At 41.0% G+C, this 21,869-nt stretch overlaps 1 protein-coding gene across 4 annotated transcripts in view; it reads left to right on the top strand.

Annotated features, from left to right (window-relative positions):
- Nucleotides 1–1,319: 1,319 nt before the first annotated feature.
- The window catches only part of RGS17 (regulator of G protein signaling 17), a 69,781-nt gene continuing 49,231 nt past the window's right edge, over nt 1,320–21,869 (top strand). The window contains exon 1 of one of the 4 annotated variants that reach the window (XM_058019840.1): nt 1,320–1,459. The gene's annotated coding sequence lies outside the window, so the exon portion shown is untranslated. Of the gene's footprint in view, nt 1,464–2,084; nt 2,190–21,869 lie in introns of those variants that run through there. The other 3 variants (XM_058019841.1, XM_058019839.1, XM_058019838.1) reach the window with 3 other exon arrangements.

Consider the following 21,869-nt stretch of genomic DNA (forward strand, 5'->3'; position numbering starts at 1 on the left):
CACTGACTTTAGTCCTTGTGAGATTCAGAATCTGAAGCTTCTATCCCAGAAGACAAAAAGTAAACCAGACAACCATGGCTGCTACTGTCACATTTTAAATTAGTTGTGTTTTGAGTACAGATTCCCAAGAGCCGAGCTTGTTTTGATGTGCCTATGCTCTTACAGCTCTCATGGAAGCTAGCCCTTCTGGACTGCTTTAAATCCTTTTAATTTCAGCCCTACTAACATGCATGTGATTTTGACTTCAGTTTTTGCAGCACTCCACTTTGGGCTCTAGATGAAATACAAAGGCATATTGACCACTTCTGCAAAGATAATTGGTACACATTGATGGCAATCCACAGAACCACCTTAATGCAGCCTTGTGCCTTTAGTACCACCTTGCCAGGCTGTTTTAGTGAAGCAGTAAATGTAGTAATGTGTCCTCGCCTAAGTTATTAACATTTCTGGGTTCATGGCATGATTTGACAGGATCCAGATGCCAAACATGTATATTTCCAGTGCTGTTACCTGGAGGCGTATCAGGCTCAGATTTCTAAGGTGCAGAAGGAAAGCTAAACAACGTTCTCTATTGAGCCAAAATTTAGAAAATGGAGTTTCGAAAGACGGGACAAACTAACTGGCCTAAACCATGACAACCTGTCAGGATTCCGGATTCACAGTCAGATTTTCAGAGCATCCTGATCTTGATTCTCGCGGTTGGCACCGACAGATCCATGCAGATTCACTCTGGTTCTTTATTCCCAAACTGTGCTTCAGGTGCTCACCATCAAAAAGTTACTTGGCCACTAAATCCCTGATTCTCACTTGGCTTCAGAGGAGAATAAAGTGTTGGACAGCTGCTTATGGACTTTTAATTTTTTAAAATCTATTCGGACGTACCGATGTGGGGACCAAAATAAAACCAAAACCGCAGCCTGGCACCTCTAGCGCTTCAGTGCTGAGCACGGCGGCGTGCCGCTCCCGCCGCCGCCCGCTGCCAGCCCACCAGCGGGGATGCTGCCGCTCCGCCGGCGGAGTCCCCCGGCTCTGCCTGCCGGGAAGTGTCCCTGAGGCCGAGCGGGCCGGGCCGGGTTGGGGCGGGCCGTGCCGGGCCGGGCCGTGCCTCCCTCACCGGGCCGGGCCGCGCCGAGCGGGGAACTCCCGGCGCCGGCGGCAGAGCGCATGTGCGGGGACTCCCGCTCCGCGCCGCTCCTCGCACCCTCCCGCCCGCCCTTCCTCTCCGCCGCCCTCCCTCCCTCCCTCCCAACCTCTCCCTCTCTCTCGCTCTCTCTCGCTGCCCCCCTCCCTCCCTTCCTCCCTCCCTCCCTACCCGCCCGCCTGCCGCCGCCTCCCGCCCTCTCCCCGCCGGCTGGGTGCTGAAGTTGGGCGGATGGCAGCGGAGCAGCTGCGCTAGGGGACGAGCCGCAGCAGCCCTTCCCGGGATCGCTCAGCGCCAACTGCACGCAGCCGGGCGGGGGTGGGTAAGGCGCTCCGCGCTTGTTTCAGCCTGAACCGTGATAAACGGCACCAAAATGTCTGCTTTATAGTGATGCAAAGGGTGTGTGTGTGTGTGGAAAACCACGCCGACCAAAGGGAGGGATGTAGGGGGGGGAGAGGAAAAGGAAGGAGGGAGACCATAGGGAGGATGGATGGATGGATGGATGGATGGATGGATGGATGGATGGATGGATGGATGGATGGATGGATGGCGGGCGGTAGAGTGCAAGAGAAAATGTATTCTCGGGGTGACAGGGTGTGTGTAAGCGTGCCTCTGTGTGTGTGTGTAACAACGGGTGGCTTCGGCGCCGAGGTTGCAAGGTGGAGCGTGTGTGTGTATATGTGTGTGTGTGTATATGTGTGTGTGTGTATATGTGTGTGTGTGTGTGTGTGTGTGTGTGTGTGTGTGTGTGTGTGTGTGTGTCGAGCCCGCGATGCACAAAGGGGTGGGGAGAGGTGTCGCCGGGCTCTACCCGCGCCCCCCATCTCCGCCGCCCCCCGGTTTGTGTTGGGGATGCCGCGGGGCATTCGCCGCGCCGGGAGCTGCTGCCCAGCCCGGGCAGGGGGAGGGATTGGGCCGCCCCCGGGGAAGCCGGGGACACGGGCTGGCGGTGTGACAGCCGCTAGATCGGAGGCGAGGCAGCGCTCCTCCCGTCTTTCCTCTTGACCTTCCCCTGCCTGTAACGTGGGTTTGCTCCGCGCGAGGAGAGGTGGTGTAATTTTTATTAATATTATTGTTGTTGTCATTTCAATCCGAGGAGCCGGCGGAAGGTGAGGGTGAACGAGCGAGTGGTTGCTCAAGATCGGGAGTTGCTTTCCCATCCCTCCCTCCCTCCCTCTGCCCCCTTTCTCCGCTGCCCCCCTGGGCGGGCCGGGCCGGGGCCGGGGAAGCCGCGGGGGCAGCGGCCGCGGAGCCCCGGGCGGCACCAGCCTCCCCCGCCCGCCGTGCCCTGCGGCACCGCCATCCTCTGCCCCGGCCTCCTTCCCGCCCCTCCCGGGAAATGCCGGCGGGCGGCGGGCGGGGGCCGCGGCAGGAGCAGGTGGCGGGGCGCGGCGGCGGGCGGGGATGCTCCCGGTGCGGAGCGGGGCTCCCCGCGCTGCCGGGAACACCCGCCGGTGTTGCGGGGATGCGGTGCCGCTGCCCGCCCCGCCGTGTGCTGCTCCTGCGGGGCTGCGCCTCTCCTCGGGATGGAGCCGCCCGCAATTAAGAATGCCGAGGTTGCCTCGCTTGCTCGGCTGCCAGCCTAACGTTCATCTCTATCTCTTCTTGTTGATGTAGAAGGAAACCTTATGGGGCTGTCAGGCTTAGAAACAGCAGGGGTGAAATTTATGGTTTTCGGTATTCGGTTTCTTCGTTTCTGTACCTGGATTTTCACCAACGTGTGTCATAGGTTTGCAGCCAGATGCTTTTGCAAAATGGATGAAATCTGAAATACCCTTCTAGGTAAATGTAAGTTACATATTGGCTGGCAATACTAATATGGGTAACAGGTGAAGAATAGCTTCCTACAAATGTAATGTTCATGCATTACAAATATTGGGAGCTCTATAAAGGAAGTTGATTCTTTTTCACATCAGTTGATGCTAGTGTCATCCTCCTTACATAAATCGCTAGGAAATTTACCTGTGGCACTAGCCATTTAGGCAAACAAACTATTTAACCTTTATAGAAAAACAGTGTTGCACTCTGTTATCACTGTTATCAAATACATATTTTTATTCTAGCTCATACCCAGAAAAAGCAAAGTCCTATTAAAAGATGAGTGAGCCCCACCCCAGTAAGTTTATGGCCTAAAACGCAAATGCTATGATACACTCAAGTACTTGCCTCCATGAAATAAGGTGAGCATTAAAGCATTTAAATGCCTTTCTCCATCAAGGCCTTAGATCCTTTTAAGTAGCCAAAATAAGAACATAATTTAATTAAAAGAATACGATCAAATAAATTGCTATAGTGAGTTGAATATCTAGTCCAATATCCTGGCTCTGACTACAGTCATTAGCGGATGCTGAAGGAGAAAAACGTAAGAAACAGGACTGGCATACAGGGATCTTTTCCTGGCATATCCTTTCAAGTTTCAGCAACACACAGAACATGGATTTCTTAAACTGGAGGTTGCTCTCAGATCATCATATGCAATAAACTTTGAGTTTCCCTACTCCCTTTTAAAAAATCCGTTTATGCTTTGGTCTCAACCCTGTTCTGTGGAAATGAGCACCAAAATTTAATTATGATTTGTGTGAAAAACTACTTCCTTTTGTTTGCTATGAACCTGCTGCCTGGTAATTTCACTCAGTGCTCCCTAGCTGACAGGGAGCACATATTGTATCTGTGTAAGGTGCCAGGAGTGTCCTCTGAAACCAGAGCAGGTACAGCACTGGCAGGTCAGGTCCCTTCATTTTACCTATCACCAAGTTGAGTGGCCTGCCCAGGAATGTAAAGCTGTACTCAGCCCTTGGTCTCTATCTTGAAATCTACACATAAGAGTAGTTCTTCTTCTTGTTGTTATGCAACATGGATACTTATGTACAAAGAATTGCCCTGAACCCTTGAACTTGGTTTCAAGAAGGCTACTGAAAAGCTGTCTGTTGAAAAATACTCCCTGCACTATTGATTTGAATTGAAATCTGACTGACAGCTTGGTGAAAAATTCCCTATCCCAATGCAGTTTTCTACCCACCCTGAAAAGAAGATGAAATATTTTATTCTTAACTGCAATTCTTTTTTTTTTTAACTTCTATATTAAATACAAAATGCAAGCTGTATGTCAAGGCACACACACACACATATATATATTTATATATGTATATATATATGAATTCTGTACATTTGAAGTAGCATCATTTTCTAATTGTTCTGTGTAATATTATAAGGATGTGCATCAACATGCTCAATTTCAAAGGGAAATTTTAAATGTGCCATAAAATGTAGCTGATTTGTAAGGAGCTAAAACACAAATTCTTCTTCAGAAGAGTGCTCCTGAGTTCAGTCCTGCTTGAGGAGGTATTGATCTTGCAGAATACTTCCCTGATCTCAGTGGTAGCCCCTCTTTGATTTTGTTATAAGAATAATAAAGGAATAGGAGACCAGAGAACTACAAAAGCACAACCCAGACCCAAAGACGCAGAAGTTCTCACAGTTTTAATTTGGCAGCAGACACAACTTGGAGCAACACAATCACAGCAGAATGTGATACAGTAGAGAAGGGTAGAAACCCATGAGCTGTGAAATTCTTCACAAAAAATAAAATGTTGAAGCCTCAAATGTGTTAATCCCCATCTCCCAAAAGACTAAGAGGAGGAGAGGCTGAGTGGTATTGTTATGGGAAAGGATAGGAGGAATGTCAGCCAGTCTCAGACATGATTTTCTACTTACAAGTGGTGTATATGTAGCAAAACACATATATATGTAGATGTATATATATGGTATATTCACTTTTGTTCACTAAAAATACATTAGCCTAAATAAATGTTACAATCCTAGTACTTTTAAGTAGCACTCTCTTACTTGTATGCTTCACATGCATGCCTTTAATTATGAACATATGGAGGTTCTTACAAATACACCAGAAGTGTACTAAGTGAAACAGTATTAGCTCTTACAGAGGTGTTCATCACTGTTCCCTTAGCTCCCTCCTGATCATGGCTTCACGATGCCAGGGATTTATTTTGCACTCGTACCAAGATTTCAGCTTTTACAGTGAAAAATATATCCCTACCATACTAGTAGTGCTTATTCTATGAATACAGGATGACTTTTCTAAGAACATAAAATTCATGTACTAATTGGCTTGAGCTAAAATTCATTAAAAATAAATCTTTCACAAAACCTAGCATTTGTGTTGACATAGCTTTTTCCTCTAAGTAGTTTTTATAATGAAATAATGCAATCAAACTTTCCATACCATTAATTAATTAAAAGCTTGTGCATAGAGTATAAAAACAAGTGAATAGATTAAGTTGTAGTTAAGTTTGTCTGTTGGTGGTTATAGCTAATGCCTGTGGCTATACAGGCTGTAAGTAGAGTTGTGTCGAGTTGTGTGAATAGTTTTGCTGCTGACTCTTCCAAAGAATCCCAGCACTTCAGCTTGGCACTTCTGCAGGTCTTGGCTGCAGAGGGTCTGAGGAAGTGAGCTGCATGTGTGTGTCACTGTGGTTCTCTGGAAAGTTAACCATTTCAGGGAGCTCTTTTCTGCAGAGATTTTGTGTCTCTACTTGAAGCCGGGTATTTGCTCTCAAAAGGTTTTCCTTGGCATGGCTGCTGTCTCTAGCATGCACAGGGGAAGCAGCCAAGCAGTGTGATGGTGGCAGGGACCCTGGGGAATGCTTGAAGCACACAAACAGATGAACTGGGGGTCTGCTCTGCTCCTCCTGCCCAGCCACCATCTAACCTGTGCCTCAACCAAACCAGAATAAGGGCTTGATTCCCCAGTGTGCTTTCTCTCATTTGCACTGCTCCAGTGATGCAAAATAGATGTAAACTCAATTTAAATGACTCGTGTGCTTTGAAAAACTTTTATTGTTCTGGTATATTAATGAATCTGGACTTAAATAAGAGCATTTTAATCAATTTAAGGTTGATTCTGTCATAGCATCATAAACATTTTGAATCATAGCTTTGCCTTTAAATTCTTTGCTTATAAAATATAAATGAAATGCATCTTAACTTCCATACAATAGAAATATTCATACATTATTTACTTGGTAAGTTAATAGCAGCAAGTTCTTAGAAATCAGTAAATATCTAAATAGAATGTATGTGGGAAATTACAGGTAGGGAGATAGAGCAGAAATAAAATTTAATAAAATCTTCAATCCAGCAGCCAAGCATTAAAAACATGCACACACCTTAAACACTACATCTGTTCTGCATAATCTTTCTCCAAACAAAACCAGTATATATCTAGCCTAGGTTCTTCAGTGAGAAAGGGGTAAATGAGACAGTGAGGCATTAACACAGCTCTGTAGCCTCTGCTACCAGAGCAGCTTCATTTGGCTGCTCTCTCCAGTGATGCCAGCTCTGTGCTTGCTGGAATATGAGAGATCACAAGCTGAACCACTGTATATAGCCAGCCCATCTCTGTGCATACAGACTGGCAGAGAGAATGTCACAGTAGCACTGCCTTTAAAGGACACAGCCACTCTGTCTCAAATCCCTGATTAATTGATTATGCCACCTTGCTTATTATGTATTATGTTTTTGCTGTATTCTCTTTTGCTGTGCTTTGGTATGCTGTAACAATGTCTTCATTTATCAGCAGCTCATGTAAGTTAAAGTAAAATAATCCTGTGAGAGAAAGCAATTAAAGCCCAGGAAGCACGGATGGAGGGTCTCATGGTATCCTTAGCACAGCACTTTTATACCTGCTTCCAAGGCCGAGTTGGACATGGCTTTGAGCAGCCTGGCAGGGGGGGTGGAACTCGGTGATATTTAAGGTCTGTTCTAACCCAAACCACTCAGTGATTCTGTGTTTCTCTGTTTCTGTAGTTCAGACAGCTTTCAAGAGAGACTTCAGAACAGCGAGCACCCTTAGAGCAGCCGCGTGTCCTAGGCACATTGCAGCTGTGGCAAGGAGCTGCAGGGAGCCCTGACATTTCTCACAGCACCACTGCCTGATTAGTATCAGTATATATGCTGCTCTCATAGAAACTTAAATTAGAGGGAAGTCATAGAATGTCTGGGCTGGAAGGGCCCCTACATAGATTTCAGTTGCAGTTCCCCTTGCCATGGACCAGGACAATTTCCACTAGACTGAGTTGCTCAAAGACCCACCCAACCTGGCTTTGAACACTTCCAAGGATGGGGCATCCCCAGCTTTTCAGGGCAACCTGTTCCAGTGCCTCACTGGCCTCATAGTGAAGAAATGTATAGTAAATGTTTAATACCATTGTTAATGTTTATGGTTTGCTTAATGGGAACAACCTTCTGAAGTAAGGAATTTCTTATCCATTTTGCTTTATTTTGACAGCAATGCAGACAGCACATGCTCTCTGATATTCACATTGCACCAGACCTTTGGGTAGTGTAGATTCTGCTCTCAATGATTTTGCATCATATGAAAATTGAGAACAGTGAATAATAACTTCCTGTACAAGAGCTTCACAAGTAGCCTTGATTTAATGAATGTAGGTGGAAAGTGTCATCCTAATTAGTCAGTGTCCAAAAGGTACTTTTATTTCCAAGTCTTATTATCTTCAGAAATTACAAGTCCTAAAATATTAATCAGATGCTTCATAGCTTTCAAGATGGGTTTGGGAAGAGTGAGATGTAAAAGTTATTTTTTTTATCATTCATGTAGAATGGTTTAAATATATATCTACTGTGTTGTAATGCAGTTGTCTTATAATGGTCTGATAATCTAATGGATACAGTTTGATATATCTGATAACCTGCTAACTGGAATCTCATGTGTAGAATTTTTTCACTATTATATGTATTACAGTTGTCCAAGTATTTTTATAAACACTTACTGACCCTCAAAATTTAAAAACCCCCAGATGATAATAAACAGAATCTCAGCTGTATAGTAAACATCGTGCTGACCAGAATAGACAAGGCTGCTTTCAAATTTTTGATTATTTGATATGTAAAATTAACCACAAAAGAAATAAGTACTTGTGTGGTAAGAATCTTGTAAGGATAGAGGGAGTACCTATAACCAGTGAGTGCAGCCACTTCATAACCTATCAAGTTATGAAGGCAGCAGCTTTGAGCTGAGACTGAGCATTGGTCAGTGATTCAGAACACAGAAATCTGACTGTTTATCGGATTTGTTCTCAGCTCTCTCTGCAGAAGGACCAGCCCATATCCAGCATCTGTCTTAAAGCCCATGCCTACACTGCTAATTGCAGACTAGGATAGAGATAGCTGACAAAGTTCAGACACTTGAAAAATCTAATAAAAGCAGAACTAACAAGAAAGTTACCTTATTTTACCTCTATTATCTATCATCTTGCATCATGCAGTACAAACTACTCAGAAGCTGTGAAATGCACTCCTAATTTTTTTCTATTTTTAACCTAAATAGCTCCTGAACACATTTACCACCAAATACATTCCATAATCCTTCAACCATTGTCTTAGCTCTTCTTAACCTGCTTCAATTGATCAGTAACCATCCAAGGAAATCACAGCTGTTTTTTCAATAGCAGTCGGTGCTAAAATACAGCAGTAACATGGTGTTCATGAGGCTGTCTAAGATTCTGGCTTTATGTAGTAGCCAGGGTAGCACAACTCCTGTGGGTGCAGGATTGCACTGAGCACTTCTTTTAGTTGCCAAGACTCTCGGTTTTTATTAAGAGTCCCAGATTTTTTTCTCTGCAAACTAACAGAAGCCTGAGCTTTTGCACCAGAACTTGATTGTCTATGTACTGAGTTCTTAGGATGGTCCCAGACCTGACTGGAAAGTTACCACGTTCCAGGGATCATTCCCAATAAAATGCTAATATGAGACTGTCCTGTTATGCAGAGCAGGTGATTCTAATTGTACAAATGAAACTGAATTGGCCATTTAGCCTCAGAGCCAGAGAACCAGCCCAGGAACTGTTTCTTTACAGTACAGGCCCATCACATCTCTCTGCCTCTGGCCTGAATTCTTCCTTCTCAATATGATATTGACCAAAGGATACAGTGTTTGCTGAGATTTTTCAGTTTGTGTTGTTCCCTTGATATTCACCTACTACAAACAAGAACACTGCAGATTTTTATAGTTCCTTCTGTTTTGTTCACAACAGAGGGGTACGTTGTCAGTTGTACAAATGAACATATGCTTGAAGAATCCAGTTAGCAACACACCTGCTTAATAGTTATTCCCCATGTTTAATTTCGGATCGAAATTTATCAGCTTTTAATACATTTAATGTTTATCATGTTGACTTTTACCATGTTTATTCTAGAATCACAATGTTGTATTCACTAACAGAAGTCAACATATTTATATTGGCGGTACCATAAATTTGGAAATCTGATATATAAAATATTAATATCAACATCTCATACCCATCTCAAATATATATGGTTTTAAAAGTTATATTTAGTATAACTCATATTGAATGGCTTTAACTATACTGAGTTCACTCAAGTCCTTCATGTGTTTATTACTATTAATATTCTATCAAACCCGTGGCACGGGAGGTCATGATTTATGTTCAATATTAATTTTTTTCATACATAACAGGAGAGAGAATTGTTTGAACATATTTTTAAGGAAATTTTAAAGTTTAGGAAAGGTGAGTTGCTCATATCTGTATGTGCATGAGGTAATAAGAAGGTTATATATCTTGTATGACCTTACTTCTGCTGAGCACTTTTCTTGGTCAGGCATATAATGCTGTGGCAGATACAGTGTCCTGGTTTCATACAATGTGATATTTCAGGAACTTTTAAGAAAATAGAGAATCCAGAAAGATGAAAATAGTAAAAGAGGAGGTGACTACTCATCATATTATTATTATTCTGAGAATCCAGCAATTTAGCAAGCACTAAGAATAAATAAAGAACACATTATGAAAAGACTATTTCTGTCCTTCCAGATTTTGGCAATTTAGACCTAATAAGTGCTTTTTAATCATTCCATCATGCTGTCTTTTCTACAAGCTCACCTTTCAAACAACCACTAAATTACCTTTGCATGCTAAGACAGCAGCACTGCTTTTCACAGAACAGAAATGCAGCTACATATCAATTAAGCAATTAGAGGATCACACAGTAAAATGGTGGCAGATGCAGAAATTAAAAATACAGGGCAAAATTCTTGTTGATTTAAAGGGTTAAAATCTAACATTAAGGATCTTGTCTCCTACTCCAGCTTCCTTATTACCAAAGTAATGCTCATATATGGAAATCAGAGAGAGCTTAAGATCCAGAAAATCTTCATATGCAGACAATTTCCAGGACAAAATTGGGCATTGGCAGCTGAATGAGAAGTTAGTCTTTCTGATCAAGTATTCTTACTCATTTGAAGATGATCAGGGTAAAACCTCTCCAGTTTGCTCCTTTGAATATGTAATCTGAATATCAACATGAAAAATATTAATTAGGGCCATGTTAGAAAAAAAATTGCTCAGTAAGCAAAACACTACAAAACCAGGAAGGCTTTGGATGGTTGAGCAATGTAAACCTGCATTTAAAAAATTAAAAAGAGAGAATGGAAGCATATGGCAAGTAGCACAAGATACCTTCTGCATATACATATCCCATAACTTTCAGCTCATCAGTTCTTTAAAAAGATATGGGATTTTGGGGATCCATTAAACTGCTACCTCTAGATCTGTCATCCTCATAAAAGGACTTAACTCCAGTAGAGTCAACTCAGTCCTGTTCATAATAGAATAACACCTGTCATAGCTTTTCCAAATTATGCATTAAAAAAAAAAATCTATGCTCATTTCTTTTAGCTTGATTGTTTTCATGACATAAGTTCCTGTAATATCACAGCTATAGCACAATAAAATATTTTTACAGGTAACAAAAGGGAGTAGACTAATTAGTCAATGGATACCTAATTCTAATAATGAAGGCAGCATACGATTTCTAAGCCCAAATTACTCTGAATTTTAGCAACACTTCAATCTTGGATGCAATCAGAACTAGGGGAGATGATTTACTCAGTCCACATCAGCATATACTTTATATATGCTTATATATATTAATTTGTAATTTAGCCTCAGAAACTTTTAATTAATTGCCTTCTGGTTATCACTGTGAGAGGACAAACCCATGAGCTGTGGCACAAGCTACCACCGATCAGCTTCTCCAGTAAATTTCCTGTGAAGCCGGCTGATGGCCCAAGTAAATGCAATTTAGTTTATTTTTTTATAGAAAAGAAGTAAGTCACTGTATGTCCCTTGAAAGAGGGGCAGAGGTCTCCTTGAATTTCAAGAAAATATGATCTGAAAGAGCTTTAATGTATGAAGACTAAATTTATCAGAAAGCACAATTTATTGCAGGTCCAGCTGCAGATGGGATATAGTTCTTAGAGGTTTTAAGACTCCAAATAATTGAATTGCTATTAATGTTCAAGACATTTTTCCATTAAATTGAGTGGACTTCTATGGCAGAAACTATTCTTACAAGTAATGCCAATCATAATTCACATTTTAAGCATAGGATTGTAAGGCTCTGTTAAGTAGAAATTGTTCTGGTGGGCAGTGAGATCATCCCAGAGAATGCCAGAGACACCTTGATTTTGACTGCTTAATATTTGGTGAGGTACTATGTAGAATAACCTAAAGAGAGTATATTATGTTTTAAAAGTAAGTTGGGTACTATTCATACATCAGACTGGCTTTTTTTGTTGGTTTGTTTCTACATTAGACCCTGAGCTGTTTAGGTGAGGTACTGTTTAAAATTGTGCTGCAGTCCTGTCCTCTGAGGCAGAGAGTGTGTCCAGCAGGGTGCCAAGGAAATGAGCTGCTATTGAACCGGGCAGGCAGTGCGTGCTCAGCAGCACTCCGGGTTAGGCTCTGTTCAGTAGCATGGCTGATTCCAGCAGGTGCCACGGTAGCAACTTTAGGAACACTGGAAAATAGGAAAGTATGCTGAGGGAAAAACCCTAGCTAATTTAATCCCAAACTCTGTCTGTGCCCGTCAATCAGTTCTTACTTTTTCTTTCCTTCTCTTGATCAAGTTGATATTAGGAGCAGGAAATGTTTTTTGTTTTGTTTTGTTGTTGGTTTGGGTTTGTGGGGGTTTTTGGGAGGGAGAGGGGAGAAGGTTGTTTGGGTTTTCTTATTTCATTTGGTTTGGTGGGTGTTTTTTGTTTAGTTGGTTGGGGGTTTTTTACATTTATTCTTACCCAGAGGCTGTTCTAGATCTCCCGTTGAAAACCTTTTTCTCATTTCCAGCCACATTCACTCAAAGACTGCTTATTCTTCATTTGCTCTTGTGCAATGATCCATATTAAATTTTTCTTCCTCCCTTCCATTTGTTCACCTGACACATTCATATCCCGCCCCCCCCTTTAAACATTTGTCCCAGAAACTCTCTTTATGTCAAGCAGACATGAAAAAATGAAGAGAACACTCAGAATGCAGAATCCGTATCTTGTGAAACAAGGGGGCACAAATGTCCTGGCCACAGCTCTCCTCCCAGTCACAAAACCCCTCCTCCAGCCTTTTCCCTTCATAACTCATCTGTGGAGCTCCTTGGAACAGGAAGACAATAAAGCCTGTGTGACTGCTCCATGAGCATTCTCTCCTGATCATGTAAGGGGGATCCCTTGATAAGGAATATTCAAGGTGCAGCTCACACCTGAAGCAATTTTAGAAGTGTGCTGCTTGAATTTCAGTGCTGTGTGACCCTGTAGGATCCTCACTGTGAATAGTGGCAGCAAAAGACATAAGGTCATGTGTGTAAGAGAAGATTCACCTACATACCTGAACTTTGGGGCAACCTAAAGGGTCTTTTTTTTTACCCCCGTCCATTGTCAAAATACATTTCCATGTTGATTTGGATACAAAATAGCTTCAATATTAGTATAATTTCTCTTTTCAGACAAAATAACTTCTTCAGGAAACTCTTTTGTGTTACTTAAAAGTGCTTCTCAATCCTGGTATCCTGTGGAACTGGATGTAGATGTAACATTTTAGTACAGACGTGTCTAGAAGAGAAGGGTTCCAGCAATAGCAACTGTGTTGCAAATGCACTGGTTCACCTACATGAGATTGCACAGGACAAAAAAAAATGTCATCATTTTGATTTGTTGTGCATGACTCACCTTCTAAAGAAAAGTTAGATCACAAGAGAAAATTAAACATTTGTCAAGGAAATGAAGAATCCGGGCCATTAAGATGAATTGGTGATTGTTGATGATTGTTCTCAGACTTCAGTTCTGTTATGTTGACCCACTTGCAGACTTGAATGGAAACTGATCATTCTTCTTTATAAGGGTTTCAGAGTCATACCTAAAAAGTTGTTTTTAGAGCCAAGGAGAGATTTGAAATGACAATGACCACACCATGTCCTTTATTCAACTTGTTGACAACCTACCTGTTACTATGCACTGAGAAAAATAATACTATCTCAGGACAGGCACTTAACTAGAAAAAAAAAAAAATTGGCTGCACCCAAGCCTTTGGTGGCTGAATAAGGATCAAACATTTAATGTGATCAGCAGGCAGCTCTGCCTCCCACAGTCTCCTGCAATTATAATGTTCAGTTCAGTTTTTCTGTTTAAAAATAATTTTATTGTTCAAACAAAAATAAAACCATTCAGAAGATGTCTAAATTTGGCTTTCAAACTCAGATTTTGAATGTCTGGTCACTGCTTCTGAGTGATGTGTAATGGAAATGGAAAGGTCAGTGCTGTTAGCACATGGAAAACATCTTCATCCACATCTCCTTCCTGAGATGTGGCATGGATGAAATACCAGCAGGCAGTGAGTGTCACATGTATTATCTGTGTGTGTTCCCTGATCAGAAGGAGCAGCAACTGCGAGATTGTAGGTATCCACATACTGTTTGTTAAAGGCAGTATGGAGCTCAGAGACTCCCAACGAGCATGTTGGGACACTGAGATGGCCTGGCTGCCCAAAATTAGCCCTTTTCTTTTCAGCATCCAGTGGATGGTCCTCCATCAGGCACTGCACATCCCACCCACATGCCTGGGCCTCCCTGGTCCTGCTGCTGTTGTGATGTCCCACACAGGCACAGGTAATCTTGTCATCTTCTTCCCCAGAGAGCAAAGGGTTCCTCAGCACATGCTTATTCTTGCTAGGACTCTAATCTGCAACTTCCCAAAAAGAAAATTTCAGGTGTTTAAAAATTTCAGTATTTAAACAGAATACTGTTGGCAAGGATATCTAACCTGTCACAGCAGGTATGTCATACCATCATCCAGAAGTCATGGGTCGTACCGCAATTAAGGCAATAAGGCTGTAACTTAAATTGAAGCCAGAGGAAGAAACTTCCAGGAGTTTTGAGACATTTAGATTGTCCTTGAGAAACATTTAAAAACTAAAGTATCACTTGCCTACAGGTCTGCCCCAGTGAAAAAGCATGTTAGTCCAAATCAGTAATTGTAGGGCAAAATTCCTTCCTACATTTCCCCCCAATGAAACAATAAATGTGAACACAGGCATTCACTCTAGCAGAAAAATCTGCAAAATCTTACTTTGTGATCAGACATGCAGGTGGTTCAATTTAATTCTTACTAATTCTTTCCACAAAGCTAAAAAAGATTCACTGAAGGAAGAAGTGCTTGAGTCAGCTCCACAGAGAACAGAAGTTTATCCTATTCACTAACTGGGATGAATCTTCTATTGAGATGCTAAGTGTTGTTTCATTGCTTTCCATACAGCCTTTCCATAAGATCTGAAGAACTTTTTATGCCACATTTATATTCATTGTGAGATTTTTGCCCCTGGCTCTCCAGCTGTTTCCTTGCTTACATCCTGAGGCAAGAACTGCTGAACTTGGGGAGCAGGAAGACTGAATTATTGAGAGGGACAGAAAATTTCAGAATTGACTGTCCAGATGTTCCAGGTGAAGGGACAAATCTCAGGAGTGGAAGTAATAACCAGCACAGACTGAGAGAACACGGAGTAGTTGAAAAGGACCTTTAAAATCTGAAGGGGCAAGAAACAGGTATAATAGACAGTGAGACTGAAATCTCAGTAGATAGCAGTGAATGGTACTGAATGTAACATGAATCTGGATGCTAGTTAATGAAGAAAGAAGGAAATTCGTAATGAACAGGTGAATTAAAAGGCTACAGTGATAAAGCCTGGAAGTATGGAATAGCAGAGATGGACAGTGAAAAATAAGTGTATTAGAGCCACCTCTTAAAATATAAGCTGATTTCTAATAGCTTTTGATAATTAGAAGATGTTTGCAGCATTTTAGGATTTCAGTCTTATAAGAATTTTGTTCAGCCAGATTAAGAATCTGCCTTAAAAAAAGTGTTGAAAATTAAAACCTGCCTTTAAAAAAGTTTTAAAAATTAAAACCATTCCTTTATATGCAATAAATAATGGCATATGGGCAACAACAAAAACAAAAAACCCACACTAAACCTAGATTGTTTTCTTTTCCTATCGGCAACTAGAATTTGTTCCTGAAACACTCAAAACTGTGTGCTGTTCAACTAAGTTTCCTTGATCTAGAGACAGCAGGAGATAGGAGCCAACAATTAGATGATGCTTCAATTCCTCCTCCTCCTTTCTGATCCTATACCATAGGATCAGAATAAGTAAAATGCCTCTGGCTAAGCAAGAGCAAATGATCTTGAAAAGAAAGGAGATCAGCTTTCCCAATGCTGTGTGTTCATTGGATCTGGAGATCTGCACGAGAGGAGGAAAGAAGGCAGACAACTTTTGATGGCAATGAAAGGTCACACTATTTGCTGCATGTGGCAAATCTACTGGAGGCCTTTCTTACCTGCAGCACACTTTCTAGTACAAGACTATGGTCCTAATGAAGAAGGTACTGAGTCAACTGCAAGTCTCCAAAAGATTTTATTGCTGTTACAGATACCTTAAAATTTCATTCTGTCCTGTACCCTTAGCATTTAAAAACTACTTTTGTTTAATTGTTTTTGTCTTTTTTAAAAAAGAGGCAATTTTCTACTATCCCAAGTTTCCCTAAAATTATTTTCAGCAATTCTGTTTATGGAAGAGGCATAAATATTAGAGTAGCATACTTATTGGCACCACTGGTGCCAAAAAAAAACCCCAAAAAACCACAAAAACCACTCTGGTAAACAGAAAGAGGCCATTTTAGAAATGCCATAAATATACATTCAGGGCTTAATCTAAGAACTCCATAATTCAGAAGATACAGGCATTTCTAATAGCCATCTTCTTGAGGAAAGCACTGGGCTTAGATGACAATTTAAAAATGCCATTAACATTTTTTTTCTTACTTTAAACATTTTTCTGTAGCTCCTTCTTCCATGCAGCCTTCCAGGATGAGGGATTTGTGCACAGGTGGAACTGGCCTAGCACAGAGATGGACAAGGAGGAATTTATCTTCTTTACTGGGCTGACAGTAGCTGCTGTGTGCACCTCCACCCCAAACTGCTATATATACTAAGCATCCAAACTGGGACTTAGTTGGCTTTCGGTCCTCTAAGAGGACTCTGAGTTTTTAAGAACATACAAAGTCCCATTCCCCTCCCACCCTTAGGTACCCAAATTTCCCCAGTTAAGTGCATTGAGTGCCTATTACTCATGCTTGAAACTACAACCTGCTAACTAGGTCACAACCAGCTCTCAGCAGGACGTGTTGTCTGCCAGAGATCTGAGAGGAGCTTGGTCCAGAAGGCACACTGAGAGTGTGCCTCTCATTTTCTGAAAGAGCTGAACTCATCACAAAACACTGGACACAAATGAACTGTCAGTCCAAAACAGCCAGAAAAGGAGGCTGATCCGGTCTGGGGTTACTTCACCCCTCCTGCCCTCACCAAAACTCTTGCCATTCTCTCAATTTTTCTTTCACAAAATAAAGGAGGAGGGACAGGTTCAGCCAGGATGTGATACACCTGGGTTCATCCAGTGTGGAGCTGAGGGAATTCAGACCTTCCCCTTCCCACCACAAAAATTCTGCTCTAATCACCAGTTTTGAAGATATTCAAAGGCAGAAACAGTTTCCATTGTTACCATTGACACTGTGCTGTTCTGCAAAGAAACCTACCCAAAACCCCATCAAAAAATTGAAGAGAAATTAGCCAGGGAGAAAGCAGTGCATCCACCAATGTTCACTGGGGAGCAGGATCACCTCGATTTCTGCCTTTTTCTGAATGCTAAAGAGTGTGGATGCCACATTATTTAATCTCTGCAATATTGAATAAAAGCAAGAAAGCACATCCACTGTGTCATTTTACAAAGCATGTTCTAGTCCATAATGTGGTTTTTTTTTTTTGAGGAATGACTCAGGGTCATATCTTACAAAAAATATGATCATATGCAATAGGACTAACTTATAATAAACATCTGAATCAAAAGCTAAGAAAGGTGTTCAACTTACCAAATAAATAGAAAAATGTAATTAGGGCACACATTAAAACCAGCACAGGTGCCTACATGGGACAAAGACTAAACCTACAGTAAATTTGCTTAGAACAGATTGCCTGCCAAGTTTTCTTCAAAGAATTAGACATCCTAAAAGGTTTTTATCCTTGCATAGAAGTTTGGCAGCTGTGTGATTATCCTACACCTGTTATCCCATAGCTTCTTTCTCTTTTCTGTTTACTAGTTATGCTATAATCAAGTCTCCTTAAACTTCACCTGGGTGAAAATACTCACCAAACCTGGATGCTGGGGGAACTGAAGGCAGACTTTTTGTAAGCATTTCATCTAACACAGCTTTTGGTCAGGGCAAAGAAGAACTCTTCTGGGAGTTGTGTCAGACAATTTTGAAATAGTTTCTTTCTGTAAAAAAAGTACCTTTTTAATCTTTCAAGTGCCATGAGAACATCAAACAAAACTGTAAGGAAATCACTTCCTGGGGTCGAGACCCATGCTGATGCAAGTAGAGTGTGGATGGATTGAGAAAACTCCATTTAGCATTACTGAATTATCTGTCAGTCCCTGGTTCCAGAGACCCATGGAAGAGAAAAGAGAATGTTCCCCTAGTCCATGAAATTATCAGTATGACGGGTGTCATATGTGGGAGATAAAAGCTGTTGTTTAAAAATTATTGTAGGACTGACACAAATAATGTACATCAGTTTTGGTAATTCCAGACTGGGCTCCCTTAATACAGGCAAGTACCTCCCACACAGCAGCTTAGAAAAATGCTAACAGTAAATTTATATAAGTTAAAGTTGTTATCTTACCATTTACATTTCTTTTGTATCTGTCATTATTATCTTGTCCAAGTGCTTCAGAATCTGAAAGATCTTCTGCTCAAGTCCAAGCTCAACTTTTTGACTATCTAATCAAAAAGAAAATCTCCTTTCTCCTCACTCTCAGTCACTGATTCTTCCACCTGGTTTTAGAAAGCAAGGTTCATGGTGAGCAGAAAAGGTACTTACACTTGCATATCTTGCATCCCCTGTTAGCTTTTGAATCTGCTAACAGCTACATCCCATTTGATGCAACCTACACACAAGGGAGATGTCTGGAGACACTCACTTCAAACCTGGAAAGATTTTTAAATCATGTATATGTTTCATTAAAAGGAAAAAATTAAATTTTGTGAAAATACCTGAAATACATGATCTAACAAACTCTAGTGACCAAATCCAATTGAAAGAAGTAGCTTACCAAAAGACAATAATCAACAATTTAGTCAGGTTTTTTAAATTCTAAAATAGTCCTCAGCTACTGGATCATCTTTCCTCTCCAGTTTGTTGACTATCTCTGCTTAATGTGATGTGGGCACAAGTGTTACTTCCTTTGTTAGCTATCTATTAAAGTTGTGAATGGCCAGCTGTTCTAGAAAGTTTGACACTTCTGTTCTTTAGGGGAATCTGAACACTTGCTCTTAGAGTGCCTCTGGCTTATCTACTGAGACACTGTCACATGTGAAGGGTTGCAAAAACTGGGAAAGCGTTTACATCTCCATAAACAGATTTTCTAGTTAGTTAATATAAACATTAACTCAATGCTGTTGGATACTTTTCTTCCTTGAAGTAATGTCCTGCTTCTACACTGACAAATTTTAGGGTATGAGAGAGCAGTGAAGATGAACACTGTAAGACAAATCAAATAAAGAGCTGTGTGGTCTGTTAGCGGAATGCAACAGCAGAGAACACTGATAAAACCAAAGTGCAATAAGTGAGAGGGTTTTTTATGCTAAATTAAACTTTAATTATAAGGATTGCACCAAGACCTCAGAACTTACTTCTTCAGTTAAAAAGCATGCAAGCGTCTTTGTGTGATTCTAAGAAGCAGACTGACCAATTTTTTGAAGGTTCACATGGAAGTGACACAAATGGACAGAAATGGGAATAAATAAATAAATGGGGAAGCAGTATTTCTCTCCATTGCTACAATAACTTAGATGGAAAAGGCCACACCATTAAAAGAGAAAGCGTTATAAAAGCATATCACTAGACCACTAAGTTTGCCTTGCACTTTGTTGTAAAAGCTCAGTCTGGGGATCATCAGTCTGAGTGTTCTGAAAGCTTCTCCATTCATCAGGACTCAAAAAAGCAGTTCTTACATTTTGTTATGAGTCAAGCCAGCAAAATGTTTTTAATGGGCTTTCAGGCTTGATTTTGGAATTGTCATAGTGTCACTTATGGTAAAACTAGAAGAAATAATAGCATCTGTCTTGAATATAGCCATCTCAGCCCCATTACACCATAGCAATGCCATTAGAAGCAAACTGGTTGTCTTGTCTCCTCTGTCTATTAAATTATCTTCCAAAGTGATAGCATTCTTGCCAGGAAAATTTGCTAAGCATGTCTAAAGAATGATTAACTGTTTATATATCACTTCAATTTCTCCATCTATTACAGTTTCTGGTTTCCTTTCATTTATGTCTTGAACATCACATCTAAAAAATAATTTTTAGCCCCCATTTGATAAAAAATACCCTTTGTATCTGAAGGAAACCAGTGTTCATCTTGCATCAAGGTTAGTGTAAGATACTTGGGGGAGATTATGGATTAGCAACTCCAAATTTAAAGAAATCCGTCTTTTCAAGAAACTGTGGTATGTGAAGTATGTTGCTGGACATGGGGTTGGGATTTTGGTGTTAGGGTTTATTTTAAACATCATCCTTCAGCCTTTCCCAAAGGAAGCATACTGAAGTAACCCGTGTAAACTGCAATTGTGCCCACAGGGTAACCAATATCAGCTGTCACTGAAGAAAATGTTCCAAGTGTGCAATGGTGTAGACCATTTAGCATGGGATAGAAAACTCTGTATTTCATTCATATCATTTTGGGGACCAAATATGACGTGATGCTGAAAAACAAAGTATTGTTCTCTTGAATTGAGTATTGCCCTCTGCAGCTCATCCTTCATAAACCCACTTGAACTAGTGGACTTTGATAGCCAAACTACCAGACAGGCATAGCTTCAGCAGGACTCCAGACTGAGATTGTTCCTGGAATCTGAGGTCAGTCTGTTGTAACCACATGGCTGCTGAACCTCACTGACTCAGATCAGTTTCCTGGCATGGTGAAGCATAAACCATCTTTCTTTTTGCCAAATGGCTGTGAGCTGCTCACCAGAGCCTCGCTGTAGATCTCTCTGTGACTGAAGCATAAGCACTCACTGGATAACAAGGGAGGGCAGAGAACAGAGAAAGGGACCTGGAAAAGCTGACACAGCTGGCAGAACTGCTTTTGTAAAGGAAAACAAGGGGAGCACTGCAAACCCCTGCATCATGGCACATGTCATTCCCTTGAGCAAGAGCAGGGAGTAAACTGTCCTCTGCACTTCACTGCAGTAAGTTAGAAGTCTGAGTCCTGTACCATTCCCTTATTCTCTGTAGGAGTAAAAATGCAAGTAAAAAATCCATTCTGGTTTAAGAACTTTCTCCCTCATTGTCCTGGCCATAAAAAGAGAAGAAAAGAGGAGAAAAAACCCCAAAATTTTAATTGTATCCAATATGAAATATATTCAATTCTATCTGGGAAACATTGGGTCATTCAAGAAAACCTTGTGTTCTGTAATTCGTAGTTGGTGATTTACTGTATAACTCTGCAAAATATCCTGCCAGAGCCTTATGCACTTGCTTTTATGTTTAGATGAACAGCTACAGGAAACTAAAACACCCCTTCCTTCTAGGGTTATTTGGGAACCTGGTGTATATCCCATGTGTTTGGAATCTGATGGAAATTCTATGCAAATGCGTAAAGCTGCTTTCTTACCAAAGTGTGTCTTTGCAATGGCTAAGATGGAGTTAAACCAGAAATACATCTGGGCAGCTTTATTGGGTCACTGGCTGAAATGATTATTCTTTGATCTACCCTACAGCTGCTCTTTAAATTATGCTTCTTCTCCAACCACTCATGTAAAGCTTTTGCTCACTGTTCACTTTCTTATTTTAAAATACCAGTTTATGTAGCTTTTCCAGTTTATAAGTAAAGGGATGGTAAATTGTGCCTAATAATTTCTAGATGTATTTATGATTCAGCAACACTAGAAAACAGCTATGCAAATAACAGATACCTGCCTTGTGAAAGAAATACCAGGGTGATTTCATAATCTTTGAAACAGAACTTTTTAGACACCAGTCACTTTGTATCACTCAGTTTTGCATCCATGATCCATTCATTTGCCCAGAGAAAAAACCTTTCACCCAGTTCAAGTGCTGAGGTGCAGTTAGGACAAAATATCTTGTCATAACATGCTGTAAATGTGATTGTAGTCATTCTATTGCTTTATTCATGAAGAGGAGTGATTTTTGTTATCACATGTAAGATTTCTTTCTGCACAGGTTTACCATAAACATCAGATATTATAGTTATTATATCAGGTATTATATTATTATA

The sequence above is a fragment of the Melospiza georgiana genome, chromosome 3 (assembly GCF_028018845.1).
Source record: "Melospiza georgiana isolate bMelGeo1 chromosome 3, bMelGeo1.pri, whole genome shotgun sequence".
In the NCBI taxonomy this organism is placed as follows: domain Eukaryota; kingdom Metazoa; phylum Chordata; class Aves; order Passeriformes; family Passerellidae; genus Melospiza; species Melospiza georgiana.